General features: G+C 38.4%; 1 pseudogene; it reads right to left on the bottom strand.

Moving 5' to 3' along the window:
- Positions 1 to 1,403: 1,403 nt before the first annotated feature.
- On the bottom strand, positions 1,404 to 27,056 carry LOC451840 (52 kDa repressor of the inhibitor of the protein kinase-like; annotated as a pseudogene).
- Positions 27,057 to 27,569: the final 513 nt, after the last annotated feature.

Raw genomic sequence — 27,569 nt, 5'->3', positions numbered from 1 at the left:
ATATTCTCACCCTCACAAATTGAGATCAAAATTATATTTTATGTAAAGGAATGTACTTTTTATAGAAAATTAAAATAAGATAAATCCCAATAAATAAATTAAGATAAATAAATTCAAATTCACAGGAATTACTTTGAAAATACACCAGCCAAAGGGATGCCTTACATAGTATTTCTTTACTTTCATGGTGTTTGTTTGTTTGTTTTTTTAAACAAAATTCACATTTTATTTAGATTGAAATAAACTACACAAAATTGATTTTCTTCACCAAAAATAACAGCAATATTTTCCATATTTTTCTAGATAAACCTCAACACTTATTTTTGTAGGTTTTCCAGGTTTTTCTTATAAATCAACATGAGGCAGTAGATAAGAGTCATGGAAAAAGACAGAAAAAAAACAGACGAATCAGTTGTCAGTATCCATGGCCTCCGATTCTGCCTTCACCATGAAACAGAAGTGTTCAACATATACCTGCTAAAAAGCTTAGGAAGATGTAGGCTCCACAAAGGAATGTAAACAGCAACAACGAGATGTGGGAAAAAAACAGGCTCTTCCATTCAAACTTTAACTTTTGTTTGTTCCTTTAAGTTCATTTGAGAAAGGCAAAATCTACACTGAAGTCCTTGTTTTTTCTCTGGTAATTTCTTGTAACTGTTCAGTATAGATTTTTAACATACTTAAAACTCCTATTAGTCAAAGGTCAGTTGTGGGCTTCACTGTAACATTTTATAAAATGTATTCCTTCCTCCCATACCTCTTCAAAATATATTTCTTCAAAGAATTCATAACACCCAACGAGTAGAGATCCACAGTGATAATAAATGCTATGTCTAAAATGACTTAACTAAAACAATTCCAGAGTGCCGCTAGCAGAGATCACACAGAAGGAAACATGGCACTTTCAGTGTTCTCTTCTGGAAGAACAGATAGGTCTTCAAAGCATGAGAGTTCAAACAGGGCTCATTTAAACAGGTAGATTATCAATGGCTAATGTATTCAGTGGAGTCCTATAGGCAAAGATACTTAGTGATTAAGTGGCCTACATACACCTTATGGCTTTTCTTCCAAATATCAAATATGAGAAAGCCATTTTTTTTTTTTTTAGACAGTCTTGCTCTGTCACCCAGGCTGGAGTGCAGTGGCGCGATCTTGGCTCACTGCAAGCTCCGCCTCCCGGGTTCAGGCCATTCTCCTGCCTCAGCCTCCTGAGTAGCCAGGATTACAGGCTCATGCCGCCACCACGCCCAGCTAATTTTTTTGGTATTTTTAGTAGAGACGGGGTTTCACCATGTCAGCAAGGATGATCTCGATCTCCTGACCTCGTGATCTGCCTGCCTCGGCCTCCCAAAGTGCTGGGATTACAGGCGTGAGTCACCGCATCCGGCCAGGAAAGCCTATTTTTAAAAGTCTCTTACATATTTTCCAGTTTCTGAATTATCTGTGGGAAGCTCTGACTTACTTGTATAGAGTTTAACGTATGTGTCCACCATTAAATCCAGGTCATTTTTTATATCAAAATTTATATTAAGCAAAGCCAAGTTACTTGACCTTTGGTCTGTCAAAGTGTTCCCCAAATAGGCCTTAAGATGCTTTCATCCGTTTTCATACTGCTTATTCTCAACCTTCATCACAGGACCTTCAGCAATGCATACACATTAGGAAAAAACTTAATGTCAGGCATGTGGAGGGCTTCATAGATGGTGGATGGAAGCTGTATATTTTTCCTCCTGTGTTTCCATTTGATTCTCCAACAATGAAGCTCGGCTGAGACCGTGTTGGGATTGGGTAAGTCACTACTATACAGGTCAGCATGGTGTTCCTCCAACGTATTGACTTTGAGTTGTCCCATGACTGAGGGTACCAGAGATAAGCATTTAAGAGCTTTGAGGTGCTGTTCTGAGAATATGTCTTTAAGTTCCTGAATAATGTGCTCCACTGTTGGGACACTTAGGATTTCTTTATAGTAACTCTCAGAGGTTAGCTGAGATTCCAAGTTACCCTGGTGAGCTCTGCGGAATTTCCCAGGGAGTTTCATTTGAATATCAGGTTTGGTTGCCAAATTTGTGGCTTCCTCAAACCAAAATTCATGATAAACTTCAATATTTTCCATCACTTCGTTGAGTGAATGCAGTACTGCAGTCAAGCCACCGGCTGCAAAGAAGACATCAGAGGTTTGCGCCTGGAGGTTTTTCCCAAAGGCTCCTATAAAAGATAGGACACTTTTAAGAACAACAATAGCAACAATGAAATCAAAATCTGTTACTGCACTGCAGAGTACAAATGCTTGGCCAGCTATACAGTTATTCCATTAATATTTGTGTCACTATTTCTACCATCTAAACGTAAAACAAATGCTTACAGGAGTTCCACTAAAATTTCAAAAGCATTAGGCCTGCCTGTCCACTGAGAATGGCAGATTTCCTTCAGTTCTTTACCCCTTTCTTTACTATTCTGAAAAAAAAACAACAACCAGAAATTACATTGTCAAGTTCTAAAAGCAGTTGTGGTGATCCATGGAAAAAAGAACACACTTCCTCAATTGTTCCTAATGCAACAGATACTCCCATAACAGGTACTGATTTTGCCAACCACATATTTAAGGCACAGGAAGAGTAGATTGTGTGGATAGCTTGGGGATATTTCTTTAAAAGTCTGGAAGCAACAATTTTCATTTTGGAAGAAAATCCACTAGACACAATGTAAGCCTGGTCACGACAATATTCCATATTTAATCCCCACTTCTCAGTTATCATAGTGTGAAATTTCACAGCCATAATTTCTGCTTCAGCTTCATAAGGCAGGAAGCCTACAAATTCCTCTCATAGGTTATGAGATTCATCAACAAACCTCACCAACACAGGTAGGTGCTCTTCCCCTGATGTCCACTATGTCGTCAATGACAATGGAAAAGAAGTGTGAGTCTCTCACTTCCCTGAGAGTTTCTTCTCCAATACAGCTCTCACAGATCTCTAGAACTGCCTCTGCTGTGTTTTTGAACAAAACAACATTTTAACTGCTGTTGTCTCAAACCGCTTTCTCAGAACCTCTTCACCAGAATTTATTCCGCACTCCAGCAGTGCTTGAAAGTTATCTGGAGTAGAGACCTTCTGGGATTTCATCAGCCTCATGTCCATCCAGAGGTATGTTTTGCCTTCCCATCAGAATCAAGATTTCAAATAGAGATTTTAGGTATTCCTTGCTTCCCTTCTCTTCAAGGGTTAGAGGCAAAATGTCCTCATTTTGCCCTTCACCCTCTTCTTCACTGGGATTCTGAGCATTGCTATTGTTGGTTTCTTTCTGTTTTTGTTCCTGCTCAGAAGTTTCATCAATTTTTTTTTTTTCTGTTTCAGTGTCCTGATTTCGTCTTCACTCAGTTTTTTATTTGTTTTCTGTGTCTACTACGTGGGTTGTTCAAATGACTGGTAAGATCAAATATTGTTGATATTGCATTATCTCGAAGAACTGTCCTATAAGGACTAGTTCTACAAATCATAGAGGTCGCAAAATGTTTGGCACATAATCGATAACGTTTATTTAGCTGATCATGTGTTTTACCTTCTAAATCTGCTCTCCTGCAATTCTCTACCCACTTCTGGCATCTGGCCGGGTACCGCGGGAACCTGAAGAAGGCCACGTCGGACTGTGTGCTCTTCCGCATGCGGTTGAGGGCAGCGCAGAAGTTCGGCACCGTAGCCCGCCCGCCGGCCGGCCCAGCCCTGCCATGCCCGCCTCCTCAGGGGAGTACGCCCGCGCTTCGGTGCCGGAGAGGGGAGCCAGGCTGGCCTGCCGGCCGGCTCATCAGGGCCGACGCGCGGGGGAGGGGCGGGCAGGCGAGAAGCCTACTTTCATGGTTTTGTATAAATAAGTGCTATTGTAACTTTCCCTGTCCTTTGAGATGATGCTAAGAATAATACACAAAGATTGTTTGTATACAAAATAGAAATGTTGCTTCAACGCAGACCAGATATTGTCATCTCTCAACATCATCTTTTCTTGATTCTTCCAGAAGAAAACAGAAGTTTTCACAGACACACTGAGCTTGTGCCATATAAACTTGTAAACATTGAAAGTACCTAGATTCCCATTTCCTTGAATAAATACAAGATAAGGAGCGGCAGGCTCAGTCATCTATTTTAGAGTGGTTCACCATGATTGTGGATCAGACCTCACCGCATCAAAATATTTATTGATTATTCTTATTTGTGCTTTTTCTCATCTAAGGTAAGCTATAGTGAATGTAGGAGGAGTAGAGAGCCCAAACCACATCTGTCAGTAAGATCAGCCATGATTCTGCAATTTTTGTTACAAAGTACCACATGTGAATTTACTTAAATCCTCTCTCTCTTACTGTGTCTCTATTTTGATTTCATACAGTTGTCAGGGTTTTGTTTTTTCCAGAATAGCTCCTAAATGAAGCATATTGAGGATATCTATTTGCGATCTCCCCTTCCCCTCTTTCTCCCTGTTTTTCTCTCTCTCTTTGTTTTAAATACCGGAACACCTATAAGGATATACCCACCTCTGTGGGATTGGTTTATCACACTGGAATATAGAAAAAAAATTCTTCCAACTTGTTGTTTCATTAAAGCTGCTAGGATGGTTCATTATAAGAGGCTATCTTTAAAGAACTGGGGAAAAGGTTAAAATATGAGTTAAAATTGGATTACTTAAGAGCCAGAATATTTCTGGAAGGACCATTAGTCAACTAAGAATGGGGAAGAGGTAAAATAAAATGAAGAGTGATAATATCTACTGGATTTCACAAAAAGAGAATCATCCATGATGTTAGAGGACCCATTACTGTGAAACGAGTAGATCGTACACCAGGAAGCAAGGCAGGTTGATACAATAAGCACAGACATGTATTTCAGAAACTGAGTTATGGAGAGAGCATGAGCTCTGGGAGACATATGGTTGAAGAACTTTTTAAAGATAAAAGTGTCTTGAGAATATTTAAAAGCCAATGGAATAGAGAAGGAGCAGCTGAAGTTTCAGGAATGAAACAGGAGTAAAGATAGTATTCTGTAAAGTGGTAGATGGACTGGTCTTGGGCAAAAAGAGAGACATCCAGTCAGTAAAAGGATGGTTTATTTCATGTAACATAATGACCTCCAGTTCTGTCCATGTTGTTGCAAATGACTGAATCTCATTCTTTTTTATGGCTGAATAGTACTCCATTGCGTATAAGTGCAATATTTTCTTTAACCATTCATCTGTTGATGGACGCAAGTTGCTTCCAAATCTTGGCCATTGTGAACAGCAATGCAATATACATAAGAGTGCAGTTATCACTTAAGTAGAGGATATATTTTTAACACAGATATTTGGAAGAAATTCTTAATTCTTAATACTCTTCATTATTCCCCAATATTATAATATGAAAGGAATAAAGAGCAAACACCACCACACACGTAGAACTTCAAAGAATACTACACACAGAAAAAGTAATGGTTGCTAAATATTACTACGTGACAAGCAATCACATAAGATTCTTTGGAGAGAAGTTCCTTCTAAGGGAATTTGCAGGATGCATCTCCAATGATAGACAACAAAGGGGAATCTTTGGATAGATTGGTTGGAACATTCAGATGGCATCTTATTCTCTAGCTGGATGCTTTCTAAGCTGCATAAACTATTTGGATCATCCAACGCTATTTCAAGAATGAAGCATGATAGTCTTTGCCTAATAAATCCATGGAGTTTGGAGAGCAGAGGGTCTAGGTGTGTGGCTCTCACGTGGAGCAGTCTGAGGGTGGCATATGATTGCAGTCGCCTTTGGTTGCTAAGTGAATAGAGAGGAAAGGGAAGGAGTGGGAATGGCCAGCTTGCATTTCCAGAGTTTCACAGGACTAGTCTGCATGAGTTCTGGGGGACCAAATGAATGTCATTGAAATAAGCCTGACTCCAGTTGGAGAGAGTTGTCTGCCTAACACCTGCCTAAGAGAGTTGTCTCATGGGAAACGGGGGACCAGGAGAGAAAGGTTGTGTAGGGTCTACCTCCAAGACAGAGGCCTGAAAACCTGAAGGCTTCCCTGCAAAGTAAGCTAGAGAGAATATCACCTATGACAGAGAATGATAATGTAGAAGTCCCCGAAGCCTTTAGATGCGTATCTCAGAGGTAGTCCAAAAAGAGCCTGTGTCAAAGAAAAAGCAATATTTGGGCATCTGCCCTACAGAAGGCCCCAGCAGCCAGATAACAACAGGAGCTTCCGTCAGACAGCAGTCGTTTTCCTCCTATTGACCTCCAAAATTATTTTCTGATCAGTTCTCTTTGAATTCAGCCTGTTTAACCAACTGCTTTCCTCTTAATTTGCAGTAGTTTCTTGACTGGTCTCCTTATCTCAATCTAGCAACTCTTTTTTTTTTTTTTTTTTTTTTGAGACCGAGTCTCGCTCTGTCACCCAGGCTGGAGTGCAGTGATGTGATCTCGGCTCACTGCAAGCTCCGCCTCCCGGGTTCACACCATTCTCCTGCCTCAGCCTCCCCAGTAGCTGGGACTACAGGCGCCCGCCACCACGTCCGGCTAATTTTTTTTGTATTTTTAGTAGAGATGGGGTTTCACTTTGTCAGCCAGAATGGTCTCGATATCCTGACCTTGTAATCCGTCCGCCTCAGCCTCCCAAAGTGCTGGGATTACAGGCATAAGCCACCGCACCCGGCGCCTAGCAGCTCTTTATGCAACATTTTCAATGCTGTCAATATTTTTTTAGAAAATATTGCCTCCAGGTCAGACACTGTGACTCACGTCTGTAATCCCAGCATTTTGAGAGGCCAAGGTGGGCAGGAGTTGAACCCAGGAGTTCAAGACCAGCCTGGGCAACATGGTAAAAATGCATCTGTACAAAAAGACAAAGAAAATTAGTCAGGTCTGCAGTCTCAGCTACTCAGGAGGCTGAGGTGGGAGAATTCCTGAGCCCAGGAAGTCGAGGCTGCAGTGAGCCATGATCACACCACTGCACTTCAGCCTGGGGGATGAAAGTGAGACTCCATCTCAGAAACAAAAACAAATAAACAAACAAAAACCCAGAAAAGAAAATATTGCTTACTTGCTCAGATACCTGGCCCCTCCCAATTAAGACTTAACTCTTCAGTATTCATATATGGGATTCAATAATCTTTTCCTTTTATTCAGTTTTCCAACAAAAAAGCATTTTGAATAGTATTAGGAGCCACTTTGAAGGGCAACATTTTAAAGGATCTTTAGGAATACATTTTGTTCCCCCAAAGTTCTGTGACCATGCAATTTTATTTCCCCAAACTGGCCATGGGTGTCACAACTCTCTGTCTATGTCAGTCTCTCAATCTGAAGTGTTTCCATACCCCCAATCAAAATCCAACCCACCCTTCAAAGCTCAGCTCAAATATCACCTCTTCTTAAAATTGTTATCTGATTCCCACAGTTGGAATCAGTTAGTCCTTAGCCTGCATTCCCCTGACCTTTTCTGTGTTCTTTTGGTTTTGATCTTATTTCATTCTGTTTTATATTATAGTTATGCAGCATGGGCATCAGGCAAAGCCCAAAATGTACATCCACTGTAAACTTCCAACATATCAAGGAATAAAAGAAAAGAACTTGGAAGATTCTAGTTGCATGCAAACTAAACAGCCCACTTGAAAGAAGTTTCTGAGACCCTTGAACAAATAACAGGGTCAATCAAACCTCCCACTCTGTAGGGAGTGAGGTCTTGAGATGGACCTGAGTGTGCAGTGTGGAAGAACTAGAACTGTACTGGGGCACTAGCAGAAGTATGTCAGGGATGAACTCAAGGAATCAAACAATAGTTAAAATTACCAGCACCCAACAATGGATTTGGAAGCCTCAGGTGAAGAATTTTTAAAAACTGAGCCTAATAAAGTGTTTTTATCTCTAGAAAATTGCAAGGGATACTATTTGGGAGCTGGTTAGGAGTTACTTCACTGGAGAGAAGAAGGCTATTTCTTACCTAAGCTGAAGATGAAAGTGATGGAAAAGAGAAAGTATCGACAAGTGTGATAATATGGGCATGAGACCAAAGAGAAGATGACAAATCCAAGTCATAGCAGTCAGCTTGAATGAGTGTGGTTAGGGACCGAACAATAAAGTGCGTGGGGTCAGTGTGTGTACAGGCAGAAGAAGTGGGACCAACAGGGCAGCTGTGACCGTGATGTTGTGGTGTCAGCAGCAGGGCCCTCAGATGAATTAGAGAATTCAGAATTACAGAAACAACCACATGTGGCTACAGTGAAGACATTCCAAAAGTCACAAGAAGCATTCATAAACCACTCCACCAAGGCAAGGGGTTTGAATTTGAGTTTTAGCTACTGCTCACTCCTATATCACAACACAGAAGAAACTGTACATAAAAGTTTACAATTGTAGACAATTAATAAATATGAATTGAATAAATAATAAACATATTGTCATTTTCTGCTGGAAATTCTACGACCAGTTCTTGGAAAACAGCATATCCAGCAATTCTCATTTTCTCACTATTTCCTTAATTTTCCATATAGTGGCCATCTACATTTTTGCATGCTGAACATGCCTCTTTCTCCTTCCTCTAGTAAATGCAACTCCCTTCTTTTGGGAAACTGGTTCTTCCCTGCTCCAACTATTTGACACTGGTGAGGCTGCCAGTTGTAGACACACGAACAAGCCTCACAATCTCAACAGTATCCTGTTGTGTTAGCAACAGAGATTGGTGTCAAGGATAGATATAAGACTGAGATGTGGTTAATCAGAATTATTTAATAGGAGTATTATATATGGAATAAGGTAGAGAGAAGCCCTGTCTTTGCTCAGAGTCATGAAATTGTCATGTTTACAACCTCGGAGCGGCTGCTACCCATTGTGTTCTCTATCATGAGGGGAAAGCCTGTTTGAAGGAGGGGAGAATGAAGGACAGCAATGACAATCTTAGGGGTGTGTGTGTGTGTGTGTGTGTGTGTGAGAGAGAGAGAGAGAGAGCACGAGAGGGAAAAGGGAGGGAGGAAGAGAGAGAGAAAGAAAGAAAATAAAAGTTTTATTAGGAAAGTAGTAACTTGAATATTTTTCTGTTTGCATTCTCTTTATTAACATTTTATGCTGTTTAAACAAAAATTTTTTTGAATAAAAAGAAAACACAAACATATATAATAAAGCACATATCGGTAAGACACATGTGAAAGTTTATCATCATTTAGCTGATCCAGCCTCACCAGGCTTGCCTGTTTTAGACTGTTTATTTCCAGTCTATCACCATGTGTGACACTAATGAAGATTCTAGCTTCATAGCGCATATGCTAGAAGCTGCCTTGTTTTCTCTAACATGCTGGAGTCCCACTATAAATATTTAAAGCATGTCAAGCTCATTATCTACAAAAGAGATTATGGGCAAGAATAGAGCTTTAAAACTCTCTTAAAACATTAGAGTGGGATAACAGAGTCGTTATAAAACCATAAAGCCTTGTAAAATTCATGCTGACTTTTTTTATTTTAGATTTGGCATTTTTTTATATCATTCTTTGTGTTTCTTATTTCTGACTAGATAGTCCTGCTTAATATTTCTAAAGCATTAGATCATCACAATGATTCTTAAAAATCAATGAAACTTAAAGCAGAGGAGGAAAAAAAGCCAAAAACCTTGGGATGAAAACTAGGCAAGGAAGAAAAGTAAATCAAAATTGTCTCGAACCACCAACAGGTTTAAAAGTTGAATTTTTCAAGGCAGCACGTTTTCTGTTTTCCAGCTCTATGCTGCAAGAATTGGAAACAGAAAGAGTGGCATTGTTATATATTTTTCACTGCCAGCCTTTTGCTGCCACCACAAAGCACCCCAGCTTCTGTCCTTATTGCTAGTGGGCAAGAACCTTGCATAGAAAATAACAAGCAGAATCCCTGGTTCTGTTTTTAAGTGATAAGGACACACCTTTAGACTTCTACAAAGAAACTTCTCCATCCAAACTTTCCCTAATTAATTTGTCTAATAATGTTATCAGGTAAGATTTGCTTTCATCATTTTTTTCACAGTTAAGACACAGCTGCAAACATAAAGATTGGATGTAAGAAAGCGAAACGTTTTTGGAAAATTCATGCAATTCCCATAATTTCTCTCCAATTTGTAACATTTACATTGACATTGTCCACAATTACCCTAAAATCATGTAAATGATAGACTCTCTCTAATTTCATTATAAAATTTCATGCCTCCTAACTTCATAGTTTTAAAATAATTGGGACTGCAACAAAACACTGAATTCAGTTTGATTTTTCTTTACCCTTTTTCAAACAAACAATTTTTTTCTCTTTGAAATTTTCTACCCTTCATTTCATCAGGATGATCCATGGGATTTTTTTTTTCTTACATGAAGGCAGGTCTAGTCTGTCTGTAATTTGAGAAGCCCTGAAGAGATGCCTTGCCCACAATATTTTTTTTCCTCTCCCAAGACTACTTTGTATTAAATCCCACATCTCTAGAAAGCTTCAGTTATACTTCAGGGAAACAAATACCTGGGAGGAAGAAGAGAAGTTGGAGAGGGCCAGTCACTTCCCTGGGAAGGGAAAGCCCAAAAAGAGACAAGCAACAAGCAAAGGAAACACTGAAAAGCTTTAGTGTCAAAAATGAGTTGAGAGTTTTCTTCAGATTTCAGTGATGCAGCCCATGGGAATGCAGTACCACAAAGCTTGGCATGACAAGCTCTACTACAAATGTTTCTGTCTTTCCTCCCTCCTTCCCGGTTCTCCACATAACAGAGAACGAGACTGATGTAGGATGCCACTGAAGACCCCCCAAAACACACACATGTCCACATTTCCAACACTAATTTGGATGTAAGCTAACTCGGCACTATGCTTGCAGCAGACTTGTTCTAGACGATACATGTCTAATGAAATAAGTTTGGAAAGACTAAAAGTTCCCGCTATATCTCTCAGCTAAAATTACATACAGATGCTGCTCAGTGCTTGTATTAACTTGTAACTGTGAACAAATTATAAGGTTTTAAGATCACAGAAAAGTTTTTGAAGTTGAAAATAACCACCATTACAGACAAAATAACCTGTCACTTCTTTTCGAGTTCAAGGAAATAAAATGTTGGTAAGAAAACAAAACATTCTGGCTTTGTGCCAGAGCATAATATTACATTCCCTCACGTGCTTCTAAAGTGCTGAAGTGTCAGAAAGTGGCTGTTTGTTTAAATCCATGTCTCTTAAAAATATTTAAGATCTTTTTAATTGACAATATGGAGTGTCTGATATATATGCGATTATGTATTAACTCTGTTCTAAAGGCAATAGTATCCAAACCTTTATTTCAACTGAATCAAACTTATATTAATTGCAAAACTCATCTGCAAACCAAGAAAAGAAAAATATTTGATATGCATAATAAAGTGACAGCTATGTGCATTTTAATTCTGCAATGTGTTTATTTTCCTGTATTTTGTCATTTGAAAAAAACAATACACAGAGTTTAGAATGTATATAGAACTTAAAATTTCTGTCTCCAGATACTTTATCTTGTAAACATAAGATGTAAGTTCAGAAAACCTACATTGCATTATTATTATAATAATGTAAGTTCAGAGAAAATGAGGTCTGATAATAATCTTGAGTATCAGTTTAATCATAAAGAATAAATAACTGATATGAAATTAAAAGGGAAGTTGCTTCGCCAACACTCTACCCAGAAAATACGCATTATAGCTCTCAAAGGGGAGAAAACCAGTTCTCTTGAGATTTCCCATCTGCAGCTGAATTCTACAGAGATTGAAAAACCATTGAAATGAATTGCCCCAAAGTTCAACTCAAGGTTTTACTTTGAAGGGCACACTGAGGGTAAATTTTTGAACCTAATTATTATGCCACTTCAAATACACTCCTTCAGCTGATGGGTGGAACACAGCCATCTATACATAGGTTCAGCATCTCAAACATATACCGTTCTGACCCTTCTCATTTCCTCTTCCTCGATGCCAAGCTATGCTGGCTTTTATTTTCTTCATTACATCTTTCCTGTTCTCAAGGAGGAAAAACTAATGCGAAAGAGACTGAACCATGGTACCAAGTCCTTGGGCATGTAGAAAAGCAGATAGAATTTATCAAATATAGATTCTAAACCCTATGTATTTTTTTGAATAATGAAAATCAAGAAAATGATTTGTTACATTCACTAGCAATATTGGGACCATTACGATATGTCAAACATGCCAGGAAGTTTAAAGTCTGAGACTACCTTCTGAAGAGTGGAATTGATGCATCATACCATTTAGCATAGGAACTACAGTTTAGTTTTGCCTTTGCGTTAACAGGTATTAATGCTTTGGGGTATTTTGGAATTGTATTAATTGATTTAAAGTTCACGAGTTCCAGATCGCACTCTGCCCTCAAAACTCTGTGTAATCTTGAGTAACCCCCATGTAACTTGCTTGTAAGTTGCAAGTTACTCAACGTGTTTCCTTATCTATATACAGTAAGGAAGTTGAGCGAAATCCATTTCTAACCCATGAGTCAAAAACCCTTTCAGAGTCATGGGATTACTGAAAGGGATAAGGTACATCAAATGCACAACTGAATAAATGCTACTATCACACAGGTATGTAGAATACTAGTGTCATCAAATGTGTGCACATGCTATCGCTATTAGTAAAATATAAGTTCACTTAAAAGTCTTACTGAATTCAGAACAGCATTTTGTTACTTTCATTTCCATTAACCATTCAATACTAAAATTACATAAGAGATCTGAAAAAATGGCATTAAAGAGAACCCCCATAGGGGGGTTCTACATTTCTATAGCTGTTCTATAGAACAGCTATAGAAACTTTGAAATAGAGCAGCAAATGGGTATCTTTTTGTCCTGTAGGCTGTTTTCCACCCAACTAGCCAGTGAAGGCCTTTATGGAGTATTAGAGTTATGGATTCTAACCGAAACCGAGAATGCTTCAGACTCCAACTTAAGCTAGGAACACTGGATATCTTCAAACATGTTTATTTCTCTTTCTCAGAGTTACCTATGAAAATAGTCATGCCTATAACCATTGCAACATTTTTCTTTGAACAGAAAGTTTAAGCTACAATATTCAATGTTAGAAAATAGTTCTGGGACTTGATATAAGAAGTTTGTGGTAATTCTTCTAGAATAAAAGCTAAAATTGAGGAGATAATACAATTCTGTAGAATTTTAACCAGGGAGACAAGAAAAACTATCTTCTGTATCCATTTTGATTCTTTAGGCATGATAGGTTTTCTTTTTAATTCTCTTTTTTTCTATTGTCTTATGTTAAAAAGTATCTTTCTAAAATCAGAAGTAGAATAAAGTCCTTACTGGGGACACCAATTGATCAATTATCAAGACAATTATAACAAATTTTTCTTCCTTTGCATGATACTTCCACTGTCTATACATCCTCACAATCCCTTCAATGGAGTTTTCTCAGTGTCCCACCACCCGCAAATCTCAAGAGCTCCCAGATTCCTCTCATCAGCTTAGAGAATGCTGATGCTCACCTTCCATCCACGTTGATTTCTTCTAGTTCGAGTTCATGTTGTCCCAGTAGAAAAACCCAGTCCTCGTCCCCATCCGTGACTGATACTAGGTCACTCCCTACTCAAATTCATCCTATCCTACCATCAGAGTTATTTTTCTAGAACAGTTTACTTCTATTAACAGTTTACTTCTATTAACAGCTGCACTCAGATTTTGTTTAAATCTTCAACTACTCCCCATTAGCTTAAAGAGAAGGTACATCCTACTTAACATAGCCTACAAAATTTCACAACCTAGTTGTGCACCTAATTCTTTAGCCTCACCTCCAGCCAACTTAGTCTTAGTGTATTATTTGAATACAGCATGTTTTTTTTTGCAAGTCTTTTTCTTTCCTTCTGCTACTTACTATGTCTAGATTATTTTCTCCCCAAAGCCTCACCACTCCTGTATCCCTTTTATTTAGTCTTCAAGATCCAGATATTTTCTTCCTATATTTAGCTTTCTCTTACTCCCTTCTCCAAAGCAGAATTAATTGAATCTCACATGTAACACTAACTGAACATCTGCTGTGTCTAATAGCACATTAGATACTGGGGGTACAAATATAACAAGACTAGTTCTTACCATCCAAGAACTTTCAGACTAATAAAGGAGACAGTCCTGTATAAAAATAAAGGCAATTGAGTTATGTTAGCTTTATGACAGAACCCAGTACAATTGACCACAAAGAAGGAGGTGGTCTGTTCTACCAGAAAAAGAGGGAAGGGAACAAGAAAGGCATCAAAGAGGAAATAATAATTGAGCTAATCTTGAAAGATCAACAGATATACAATCAGTAAATAAATAATCATCAAAAGAAGGGGGAAAGTAGAACCAGAAATACCATTTGATCCAGTAATCCCATTACTGAGTGTATACCCAAAGGATTATAAATCATTCTACTATAGAGACACATGCACACGTATGTTTATTGTGGCACTGTTCACAATAGCAAAGACTTGGAACCAACCCAAATGCCCATCAATGATAGACTGGATAAAGAAAATGTGGCACATATACACCATGGAATATTATGCAACCGTAAAAATGATGAGTTCATGTCCTTTGCAGGGACATGGAAGAAGCTGGAAACCATCATTCTCAGCAAACTAACATAGGAACAGAAAACTAAACACCACATGTTCTCACCCATAAGTGGGAGTCAAACAATGAGAACTTATGGACACAGGGAGGGGATCATCACGCGCCGGGGCCTGTTGGGGGGTGGGGAGTTAGGGGAGGGATAGCATTAGGAGAAATACCTAATGTAAATGACGGCTTGATGGGTGCAGCAAACCACCATGGCATGTGTATACCTATGTAACAAACCTGCAGGTTCTGCGCATGTATCCCAGAACTTAAACTATAATAATCAAAATAAAATAAAATAAAGAGGGAAAGTCTATTCAGTCGTTCAATTATTCATTCATCCAACATTTATTGAGTGACCATGATATTCCAGGCACTGCACCAGGTGCTGAAAACACAAACATAAATAAATTATATTCTTTGTCCAAAAAAAGACAAACAATTATATAATTATATTACAATGGATACGTTAGACAGCTCCCAGTAATAAGGAATCTAACACCAATTTCATTTTTGATGTTTGACTATTGACAGCTTTCATGCCCTACCCTACCCCTTTCCCTTTTGTCCCACATAATGGGAAGATAAAAAGAAAGCCTTGGGGCTCCATTCGTTGGTGCTGGTGGAGAAGTGCACACCATTCAAAGCCAGTTTCTCTGGGAACACTCACTACAGCCCCACCCTCTCAGCACAATAGAAACCAAAGCCACTGGCTTCCCTTTTCACTCAAGACATTCCAGACCAGCTTTTATGCCTGCCCAGCTTTTTTTTAGAAAGTCTCATTACGTGAGCAATAAATCTTTTCCTACCGCTTGGATGGAGGGATGGAAGCATCTTCAGTCTCACAGTCTCATCATCCTAACCAATTATGGATGAGTGTTTATTGCCCTCCACAAAGCAACCACAAAACATACCCCCGCCTCCTGGTATTCATGCCCTTGTATAATTCTCTCTGCTTGAATGTGGGCTGAGCCTAGTAACTAGCTTCAGACAAATAGAATACAGCAAAAGTAATGGGGTGTCTTTTCCAAATTAAATGTCAAAAAGACTCTTGGTTTCTCTCTTGCTCAACTTCTATTGCTCTCTTGCTTTCTCTGATGGAAACCAGTTACCTATGAACAGGTCCACATCATCAGTAACTGAGGGAGGCCTGTGGTCAATAGCCAGGGAGGAACAGAAGCCCTCAGTCTATCAGCTCATGTACAGCTGAATTCTGCCAATGACAATGTCAGTGAGCTTTGAAGTGGATCTTTCTCCAGTTGAGCCTGTATATGAGACCGTTGTTCCAACCAACACCTTCAATCGTAGCCTTTCAAGAGACCCTGGATAGAGGACCCAGTTAAGCCATGCCTGGATTTCTGACCCACAGAAACTGTGTTACAATAAGTGTTTGTTGTTTTAAGTCACTAGGTTTTCGGGGAGTTCGTTAAACATCAATAGATAATTAATACAATGGAGTAGTGCAGTAGTGGTGAAAATATACAAAGATATTGACACTTTGGGGTGATGGTTAGGGAAGGAAGGGTGGCTAACCCAGTTTGGACAGCATGGGTAAAATATGGAGACCAAGAAACCTGGTGAATCAATGAAATGTAGGTGCTTACAATAATTCAATATGGCTGGACTAGGAAAAAGGAGGAGAGTGTGGAGTGCTGAGTCTGGAGATACATACTGAAGCAGGATATGAGAGCGCCTTGTAAGACCATGCGAAGTAAGCAGTTATTAAAGAATTCCAAACAACACAACGACATGATTATATCTGTGTAACCTGAGCCTGAGCTGTTTTTTGCCTCAGATTCGGACGTGTCCAGACAGGTATTGAGGGCAGGTGGCCCAGGCCCTCAGTAATCTGTTTGCCTGAGTAGTCAAGAAACTTCTTGGGAAATAGTCCATCCATAAGAAGTAAGAGTTCCAAGAACTCTTGGAGTAAGTGACAAAAGACCAGTGAGTCTAAGCTTAGGAATGCAATGTCTGTTCCTGATTGTTCTCCTTCCTAGTCCCCAGGGACTGATGCCTCAGCCCCAAGGAGAAGGAATTGCAATGTTGCAATGACAAGCAAAGAAACACCTGTTCCACAAGATGCCCATGAGAACCTCAGATCCCAAGACAATATCATCAAATCAGCGTTAAACATCGGACACCAACATTGACATCAGTGCTATGGTAAGAACTCCAGCAGAAGGCATTATTCTCTCTTTTCTTTGAAAGGACAAGACAGAAGAAACAGTGGACAACAAGACTATTTCAGAGCACACATTAAATGTCACCAGCCACCCAGGCTTCTGTATTTGGATAAAAATTTGAGGGATCTAGAGCTTCCCACAGAGGGAGGGAGATTTGGGAAACAGAGAGAGAGACAGAAACTATTTTTTATTAATAGGCTATTTTGTAGTACAGTTTAGATTTACAGAAAAATCGAACAGATAGTAAAGAGTTTCCACATGCCCACCCCCTGTGGTTTCCCCTGTTATTAACATCTTATATTCACATGCTATATTTATTACAACTAATAAACCAATATTGATACATGAGTATTAACTGATGTTCATAGTTTAGTCATATTTTCTTAGTTTTCTTACGATCCCATTTTCTTAAGATTCCATCCAGGATACGACATGACAACTGGTTGTCATATCTCCTTAGGCCCCTCTTAGTGGTAATGTTCTCTCGGACTTTCTTTGTTTTTGATGACTTTGATAGTTGTGAGGAGTACTGGCAAGATATATTGCAGAACCCTCCTCTCTTTAAATTTACCTGATGTTTTCCCCATGATGGGTTTGGGGTTATAAGTTTTGGGAGGGGAAGTACTATTTTGATATTGATATTGTGTCCCCTTATTACCTCCACACTGCTTTGACCTGAGAAATATAGTGTATTTCATTTGTATTTTGAAAGGATCACGATTGTAGCAAAAATATGAAGGGCCAAGAAACTGAGCAATATGACCAACTTGAAAACTATTGCAACAATTCAGACATAAAGAGGATCTGGGCTGAGGCAACGGTGGTGTAAAAAGAATGGATGAGGTAGATAAAATATACGTTAAGAACGTAGAAATCACAGAATTCTACAACCAATTGTATTGGTTGTAGATATATGAATGGGGAAATCTGTAAAAGTGACTGAGAAGAAATGGTTGAAAATGTGAAAGAAGAACCTGAAAGAGCAGTGTGCCAGAGCCGAAGGAAAAGAAAGTCTCAGGAATGCTGTAGTAATTCAAACAAATGAGGGCCAAGAAACCTTTGGACTTGGAAATTAATATGATTATTAGTGAGCATTATTGGGAAGGGCTGGGAAGTGAATTCGATGTAAGGAAATAGAAATAGTGTGCATTAATATTTCTAAGCATTCAAATTATAAAGGAAAGGAGAATGATGAGGGTCATAGCTAGAGATATATAGAATTGAGGACTTTTAATGATATAAGAGACAGGAGCGAATAAAGAAAGATTGAAAATATGGCAAAATGAAAAACTGGTCTTAGAGCAGATGAAAATGTGGAATCATTAATGATAATAATAGTTACGCCCACTGAATATCTATCTAACTGTTTCAGGTCCTGGGGTAGGGCTTTAATGCATAAATGACATTAACCTTAACACTCCAGGGAGGTAGGTGTGTGATTATTCCTATTTTATGGACAAAGAACTAAGACATAAAGGACTGTGAGTCAAGATTTGAACCTAAGCAGCTTAACTCCACATGGTTATTCATTGCTTTACATTGCTTCTCCAAAGCCTGGGTGGCAGCCTGAAACAGCAAAAGAGACATCTGTGAGATGAAGGAAAATTAATGAATGTGGGTGGCACATGGTGGTTGCATAATAAATATTTGTAGGATGAATGGAAGAATACCAGAGTATAGATAAAGATATGTAGCTATAGGGCCAGAAGTCAATAGAGGCCACAATTTATAGTGCTGATTACATCACCATCGATGAATGTGTACCATGTTATGCACGAACAGTATAGCACTTTTTATTATGTTACAATTCTGTGTTTCACCTCTGTCTCCTTATTTATCTGAATCCCACTCCCTCAGCTATGAGATTGGTTGGGGCTAACCTATCTGGCCTGGTTCCTTAGGCCAGAACTGGAAAAGACCAGGAAATGTCAGAAGCAAGGAGAAAACAAAGCTCAATGAAAACGTGAAATCCAATGAGCTGAAAATCAAAGATCCCCAAATAGATGGAAGGAGCAGAAGCAGGTTTGGAATTCAAGAGTCTGAAGACCAGAATTTGAAATCCTGGGAGTCAAGAGCCAGGAGAGGGCTGGAAAAAAATGATCTTAACAGATGTCACCTTCTGAGTTTTATTTTTATCTGTCAGTCACGGTGATGAATAGCCAAACTGGCTACTTTAAAAGGTTGCAAGGGGCCAGATACCTCCAGGTAGCAAACATCCTGGGGGAATGGGCTATGTCTTTTTTTTTTTTTAAACCTGTGATTATGTCCCTAGTATCTGACACAGTGCCTGGCATAGAGAATGTGTTAAAAAAATAAAAAAGACTGAATAGAATGGACTAATCATCTATGGGTTTGAGTTAAATGTTTTGGGGGAGTGATTAATAACTATTTTGAGTTATAAGATATCTGAATTTGAACTTGATGATCTGAACTTGATAATGCAAATTTAAGCTACAACGTCACTTGAATTTGCATCTTACAGAACATCCCTGGCTTATCATTGGATGTTGTTGACACATGTAATCTATAATCCTACTTAAGGTGATAAATAATTACCTTTCAAAGGGAGCAATAAATAGAACCATGATTCATAAATTTATTAATCCTTCTTTCTAATTGCAGACAGCTGCAGTGTTCCAAAACATTTTTACCAAATATATAACCAACCCAGGTGCATCTATCTGGTCTTCAGGCTTTGCCAAGTTTACCAGTTAGGATTTGATCAGTGAAGTAGAAACACTGTAATTGCTATGGGATGAGGGATTTATTATGGAGATTAGGCCTTAGGAAATTGTGGGAACTGATAAAGAAGTCTAAGGAAACACATTGTCTCTGCCTCTGGTGATGGGCCTGAAGTCACTGCAAGACAATAGGACTGACAGTCTGGATGTGAACTGACGTTGTCTAAGGACAAACTAGAACCCACAACAATAAGAAACAGTCTCTCACTGTTTCTAATCTTGAGATGCAGGTGACACGCAGAAGGGATTCATTCACTTCTTCATGGAGCTGCACATGTGCATGGCTCAGGACCCCAAGAAGCTGAAGGAAGATGTGAGGGGAACAGGAGAAACTGCAGGCCAACTACAGCCCAGCACCAAGAAATTGGGCCAGTAGATCAGCAATGAAGTGCACAACCTTCAACCATGCCTAGCACCTTTGATGGACTTTCAAAGCATAGTTGCTACTGCTTTTCTTCTGCCTCCCAAATATCACACAAATTTCTGCTGAGGTCAATTCTAATCTGGAACCATACAGTAAAGGGATTCTGGGAAATGTTGTTTCAATTTGGCTGAGTAGACACAAAATAAAACCAGCATGCTAAGTCATGTCTATGTGCTCTGCAAATTTGTGTTGGCCCCTCAATCAGGACCAATCTCACTCCAGGTGCTTTACAGACCACTTCCCTTTTTCTCGCAAGTATTTTGTCAGGTTGTTAACACACATCATCCTATTTCTACTCGAGTGTGGGCACAGCTAAGTCTCTGCTGAAATGTTTGATAGCCTGGAGTAATGGAAGTATGACATAGCTCTAGAACTGGCTAAGTCCAATGGACCTCCTTTTACTTCCACCCACCAGAAGGAAACTCTAGACATCAGTGACCCTTGAGCTCCCATATCATCCACCCATAGGACTAGAGAAAAGAGGCAGATTTCAAATTCCGAGCACCACACCCCAGTTTCCATATCTGCCTCTGCCTGGTTTCCTTCCAAGCCTTTCCTCCATGGGGCATGACAACTTAAAGAACGTACTTTCTTTCCTTCAGGGAGAAAATGCTCTCCTGCACCTATCAAGTGTGGTTTGGCCCGCATGGCCCAGAAAAGGAAAAACAATGCTAATCCAGTAAATTTCCTAAATTAATCTTAAATAACACCCTTTGTGGGATGCCAAAGTGATGTTAAGTTAGTATGTGAAATGTGACCTGGCTCCTTTTTTAGCTTTTCCTGATATAAGATGAAGAAATCATGTCTGCATTTCTTTTCTGCTGTGATCTAGTCTTGTGACTAGCTAATAACAAAGTTTGAGCAAAGAAAACCCTTCCTCATGTATGCAAACGCATACTTTTCGAGAATACTAATGCTCTTGGGCATTTGGCAGCTTAAGACCAGACTCGATAAAAGAGAGGAGAGAATTCTGTCTCCAGCGTGGAATGGTCCTCCTAAAAATGTACAAAATATTTTTATTAAATAGAAGTTTTAACATCTCATATGAAACACTGCCTATAGAGTTCATGATTGCTTTATTGTTTTCTCCAAGAAAAATGGGTCGATATTTGTCTTATAACTAAAGGACTGCAAATATGTATTTGTATAACTAAAGGAATCTAGTGATTCCCGCAACCTCCACCACCAAATCAAAGTCTGTTCCAAGGTAAACTGACATCTCTTTACCTCTAGAAACAGAAAACTGTTGGCAACTCTTAAAGATTCTTCTCTAATTAAAAAAATTTAGAGACTCAATGAGCCATGCTATTGCCTATCTAATGCACCTTCCCACAGAGATTCTTTCACATCTCTGAGCCTCAGTTTGTGAAATGGGGACAATACCTTCCTTGAAGAGATATTATAAGAAATAAATGAGATTTGGTATAATATTTTTATGGCATGAACAACATATTAAGTACTCATCTTAGTCTATTTAGGCAGCTATCAGAAAATGCCATAAAGTGAGTAGTTTATAAACAATAGAAATTTATTTCTCACAGTTCTGGAGGCTGGGAAGTCCTCGATCAAAGTACTGGCAGTTCGATGTCTGGTGAGGGTCCACTTTCTGGTTCAGAGATAGCTCCTTCTACTTGTGTCCTCACATGGTGGAAGGGAGAAGACAGGTCTCTGGCTTCTTTTACAAGGGCACTAATCCCATTCATGAAGGCTCTGCTCTCATGGTCTAATCACTTCCTAAAAGATCACAGGTCATAATAACATAACCATGAGGTTAGGATTTCCCTGTAGGAATTTGGGCAAGACACAAACATTCAAACCACAGCAGTGGTTTGAATCAATAGATAGAAGCTATTATTATTCTATATTACCTATAATATTCATTTCAGACATGTATGTGTACAAACATATGGATGTATGTGTGTATTAATACATTTCCTTATATATTATCTACTACATATACCAGAGAAAAATAATTCTTATTTCCATATTGCGCACATGTGTGAAAGAGAAAGAAACCCATCTGTATAAGGAGAAGGACATGGAGTGAAAGAGAGCAGTACTGGGTGAGGAAAAGTTTAGTGAAATAAAACAGAAACTCTCTCTCAATTAACTGTAGTGAAATCTCACTTATGTTCCAGCTTAGACAAACCACCAGATTTGCTTGAAGAGTTTATTTGATGTCAAGTCTACTGAAATCAACTGCCCTTGATTTTTATTCTTACTCGCCATAGAAATAATACTAAAACTTTTGAGGACAGTGAGTTATGACAAATTTCCAGCATTTCTCATAAGAACCGGTGGTGTACTGTCTAATTTTTCACCTCATTTTTCACTTATGCTAAATCATAGCATGTGTTTTTTATAGTTAAATGTGCAAAGTTGGAACAATGTTACTTTTTTCTGTCATTTCTTATTCCTCAAATATTTTTCATTATCTTCCAAAATAAAGCTATTTAAATTATATGGGGGGAGGAATCTCTCCATTTATCATGCTTTTCTCACTTAGCAAATAATAAATAATTTGACTCATATTGCTAACGAATTCTCCCATGTGCCCAATACTCTCTGAATAGTTATTGAGATTCTTCTGTGTACCAGGCATTTTTCTAAGACCCTGGAGAGGCAGGAAGAGGTATCAGTTTCTGACTCTAATAGATTATTAAGTTTACTACCAGGATATTCAATAACCATACAGTGTGACCAAAGATAAATACAAAATACTACGTGATGAGAAAGAAGGGAATAAATATTCTGTAGGGGACAAAGGGAAAGTTAAAAAATACTTTACCACTGAGGTAATATTTTAACTGGTTATTGGTAGATAAACAGGAGCGGCTTAGACAGAAATGATAGAAAAGGGTTTTAAGTAGAGGAAATAGCCTAAGCCGTGGTGGGGAGAAATGAAAGACCATGAAGCTTCCTGGGTTAAGGGAAGTGATGCTTCAAGAAGGGAGTTTTTCAAATCAGAGGGAAACAAACACAGCAGAGAAATTTAGAAAGGCAATCTAGGATGCAAGTGGAAGAATCTGGACTTTGTCCTATCAGCACAGAACCCTTCATAGATTTATTTTCAAAATATTGACTTAGCTCAAATATTCAAAAAATGAAAATCAAATAAAATGGTATGGAATTGTTATTTTTCTGTGTATTTCTTCCTCAATTTTAATCTGGGCACTATAATATTTTACTAGGTTTCCATATATTTAAAAGGCCTGCCGATGGACTGTAAAACAAAGCCACAGAGTGAAGAAATTTTAAATAATGCAAGTCTGGGAATAAATTCAGAATAGAATGCAGCTTTCAGTTTTTGTTTTAAGGCTCTCTATCATTACATTGTGAGAAGATTTGGTGGAGGACCTAAAATATTGAGGAGTCTTTCTCTTCTAACTTACCTGTCAGTAGTGACTGCAAATTATTTGTAAGACAATGTTTTTAGTAATCCATTAACATATAACAACAACATATTCCTTGGTGGGGAGTAAGGAATATGTATAAGAAGGGTGGAATAACAAACTAGGGATTTTAAAGATGCCTGAGACTGATTTATCAGGTGTGATGCAATGTCTTTGAAAAAATAACAAGTAATTCCAAGCAATATTAAAACAATCCCAGAAGCTGACACTCTCCCTCTGAAAAGAAGCTAAAACATTGATAGAAAGAATGCAAAACTGAAATAGACTGATTTTCAGAGTGTCACCAAACCAGGGAAGAAGAGCAGGCCGAAGATATAATAAATTTTTAAAACTTCAATTTCAGAATTTCCAAGAGTTAAAATAAGAGTCATCTTTCATTACCTTTAATTCTATAGAAAAAAGTTAAATACATTTCAAATTGCAGCCATTTATATCCATTGACTCATATAAATTGATATAGGTATTTTTACACAGCTGTTATTAGACTGTACATATTTTTTATTCACTATTTCTCCAAATACATATATCTATGCACAGTAATTTCTAATTACTGCAATATATTCTAATTAGGATTTCTAGTTGGCTCAACAATGTAGGTAAGAAGGAATTTCTACCATCTCCAGATAAACAATCACTACCATTCAGCCGGGCGTGGTGGCTCACGCCTGTAATCCCAGCACTTTGGGAGGCCGAGGCGAGTGGATCATGAGGTCAGGAGATCGAGACCATCCTGGCTAACATGGTGAAACCCCGTCTCTACTAAAAGTACAAAAAATTAGCTGGGTGTGGTGGCGGGTGCCTGTAGTCCCAGCTACTCGGGAGGCTGAGGCAGGAGAATGGTGTGAACCCGGGAGGTGGAGGTTGCAGTGAGCCGAGATCGATCCACTGCACTCCAGCCTGGGCAACAGAGCAAGACTCCGTCTCAAAAAAAAAAAAATCACTACCATTCATAATTGACTTGCATGTGAAAGAAAAGTAGGCCAGGAATTAAGAGGCCATCCTTTAGTCCCAGCTGTATGTATTGTTAATATCCCAAGTCACTTTACTGCAAACTATATTACCTTCTTCAGACTTCCTTTTCCCAATTTACAGTAGAATGTCTGAAAGGAAGATTTAAGTCTTCTGGGTCCCAGATGCTGAGATCCTGAGAAGTACATTCATTCATTAATTCATGTACTCATTTATTTATCCATTCAACTAACATTTACCGGGTATCACAACTGCGCAGGTTCTGGGATACAGTTCCTGGGGATACAGCAGTGGAAAAGACCATCAGAAATCCCTGCTCTCTGAAAGTTATACATTCATGATGGGAAGTAAACAATAAGCCAATAAGTAAATTGGGTAATGTCAGATAGTTATAAATGCCGGGAATGTAATAAAGAAAATCCAAGAAGAAGCAAGGATTTGGTTTGGGTACCTGTGTACAAACTGAAGTACAATGCAGAATATACTTTGTCTTACAGTGCTTCATCTTCGGGAAGTGTGTCTTGCAATTAAATTACCCATGGTACAGTTAGTAAAAACAAGATGCTTACAGGCATTTGATGTTGTTCTTTATAGATCAACTGCCCAACACTGGCAAATTCCCTTTAAAAATATCATTATAACCCAGATCATATAGACAGAATATTAACATGGAAATGAAATATATTTAAGTGAGAAAGATGAGAAAAGGGCCATTCACTTGCTCCTTCTTGGGGCACCATGATGGATCAGAAGGGGGGTAATATTTGCCATGTTCAGAAAGGCAAGGCTGAGTCAAGAAGACTATGAATCCCAGGTTTTCTTTTATAATTTCCCTTAGACTACAAATATCTATGTTTCAATGTTTTTCTTTTATTAAATGACAAAACTATTTGTCCCTTTTTATTTAAAGACAAATGTATAATCTCCCTAAATATGAGATGATGTTTTGCTACTATGTGCACATTGTTTTACAGAATCTATATTCATCTCTATAATGGAAAAACGCCACTGCATAATGTCACTAAAAAGTGATTATAATTTTAAAAAATAAAAAGCGGGTGTATGTTTTAGATCACAAACTCAAGAAATCCCTAAGGCCATTTTTTTTTTTTTTTTTCTGAAATAGAGTCTCACTCTGTCGTCCAGGCTGGAGTGCAGTGGCGTGATCTTGGCTCACTGCAACCTCTGCCTAAGGCCGTTTTTGTCATAGCTGATTTGGTAAACAAGTTCTGCATCTTCTCAACGTGTATGTTTCAAGTAGTACTATGCAAAGTGAACTAGAATTATTAAAAAATGAAAAAACAGTTCAACCTCTAGGTGATGGAGGATGTCTACTTTGTTGATACATTTATTCACATAAGAGTTTTGGAAAATAATATTAAATATGCCCCATTCTCCTAGAATTTTAGCAAGGAGAGCATCTTCCCTTTATGTGGATATCACATCAAATGTAAAAAATAAAAATAAAAAATAAACTTTCTTTAACAGGCCAAATTACACTTCCTTTAAAACATGTGGCCAGTGTGGTGGTTCATGTCTGTAATCACAGCACTTTTGGAAGCCAAGGCAGGAGGATCATTTGAGCCCAGGAGTTCAAGACCAGCCTGGGCAACACAGTGAGACCTCGTCTCTGCAAAAAATTAAAAAATGAGGCCGGAGGATCACTTGGGCCCAAGAGGCCAAGGCTGCAATGAGCCATGATCATGGCACTGCACTCCTACCTGGGTGAAAGAGCAAGACCCTGCCTCAAAAATAAATAAAATAAAACATGGATGGCTTGGCCCCTAGAATGCTAATCACACCAGCTTATAGCAGAACAGCTGCTGCTTAATCAAAGAGTTTTGGTCAATACAACAGGACAGAGAGGAATAAATTTACCTCAGCCGAAGTGCCTGTGACAATGTAACTGTAGATAATATAATCCATGCAATTTTCAAAGTAACAAAATTACTCTGAGAAAGTACCTCAAAGTCAGAGCTAAAGATAATACCACTAGATTTTTAGATCTAAAATTTCTCTTCCACAGTATGGAAACAAAATATACATACTTAAATCATTTTAGATAACATTGTCTGGAAAATTATGAGTTCAAGACACTATTGTATTCATTTATCAATCTATTTGCAACCATAAATAATGACACATTTTGCATTGAGGAAACTACGAAATAATTTTTAAAACAACTTTTTGGTAGTGATAGATATTCTGAAAGTAAAAGATGATTTGTTTTAAGATAAAAGCCTCTATTCAACTAGGTACACAGATATAAAATGAAAAAGTATCCCAGCTCCTTAAAAAATATGATAGTCAGAAGTGTCATTCTGGCTATGTTATAAAGAACACAGAGTATCATCCTGCATGCCATTGTCCACATGGGCCCCATGACAGGTTTTGGTACAATTGTGTATGTTGTTGCCCTTCATTTTTTTTTTTTTTTTTAAGTTTTAGCTTCAGGGAACACACGTGCAGGTTTGTCACATGGGTGTATTGGGTCATACTGTGGTTTGGGTTTCCAATGAGCCCATCACTCAAATAGTGAACATAATAGCCACAGATAGTTTTTCAATTCTTGCCCCCCTCCCCTCTTTTGGAGCCCCCAGTGACTATTACTTCCATCTTCATGTTCATGTGTACCCATTGTTTAGTTCCTTACTCATAAGTGAGAGGATGGGGCATTTGATTTTCTGTTTCTGTGTTATTTCACTTAGGACAATGGCCTTCAGCAGCATCCATGTTGCTCCAAAGGACATGATTTCGTTCTTTTTTATGGCTGGTAGTATTCCATGGTGTATGTGTACCACATTTTCTTTATCCAATCTACTGTTGATGGACATTGAGGCTGATTCCATGACTTTGCTATCATGAATAATGGAGGCTGAAATGGGACATTTAGGAGCAAGCATTTATCTTTTCTTTCAGTTCTTTGCTCTTTGCTCAAGATACACAGGCACAGTGAACTGTCATAGCATGGGCAAAACTGAAGACAGGGTCAAATGGCCTAAATAACTTTCAAACCAGCTATGCTACTACCAAAGATTGTAAAGAGCTATCCACTCACAGAATTTTTGAATTGACTATCCCTTTCCACCTTGAATTCAAAAATAATTTGTACCTCATTTTGTCTACAAATATAGAGCTTGGAGTTATTCAGTGGATACTTTTCACTTTTTCTTCCAATTTAAGAGAGTGCATCTTGCTCTCGTTGTCCTCAGATCTCCCACTAATTGATATGGCTATAATTTTGTACATGACAATGATTTTCA

Source organism: Pan troglodytes, chromosome 10 (genome assembly GCF_028858775.2).
Source record: "Pan troglodytes isolate AG18354 chromosome 10, NHGRI_mPanTro3-v2.0_pri, whole genome shotgun sequence".
Taxonomy (NCBI): domain Eukaryota; kingdom Metazoa; phylum Chordata; class Mammalia; order Primates; family Hominidae; genus Pan; species Pan troglodytes.
Note: the sequence above shows the minus strand (reverse complement) of the source record. Positions and strands in the feature narration are given on the sequence as shown.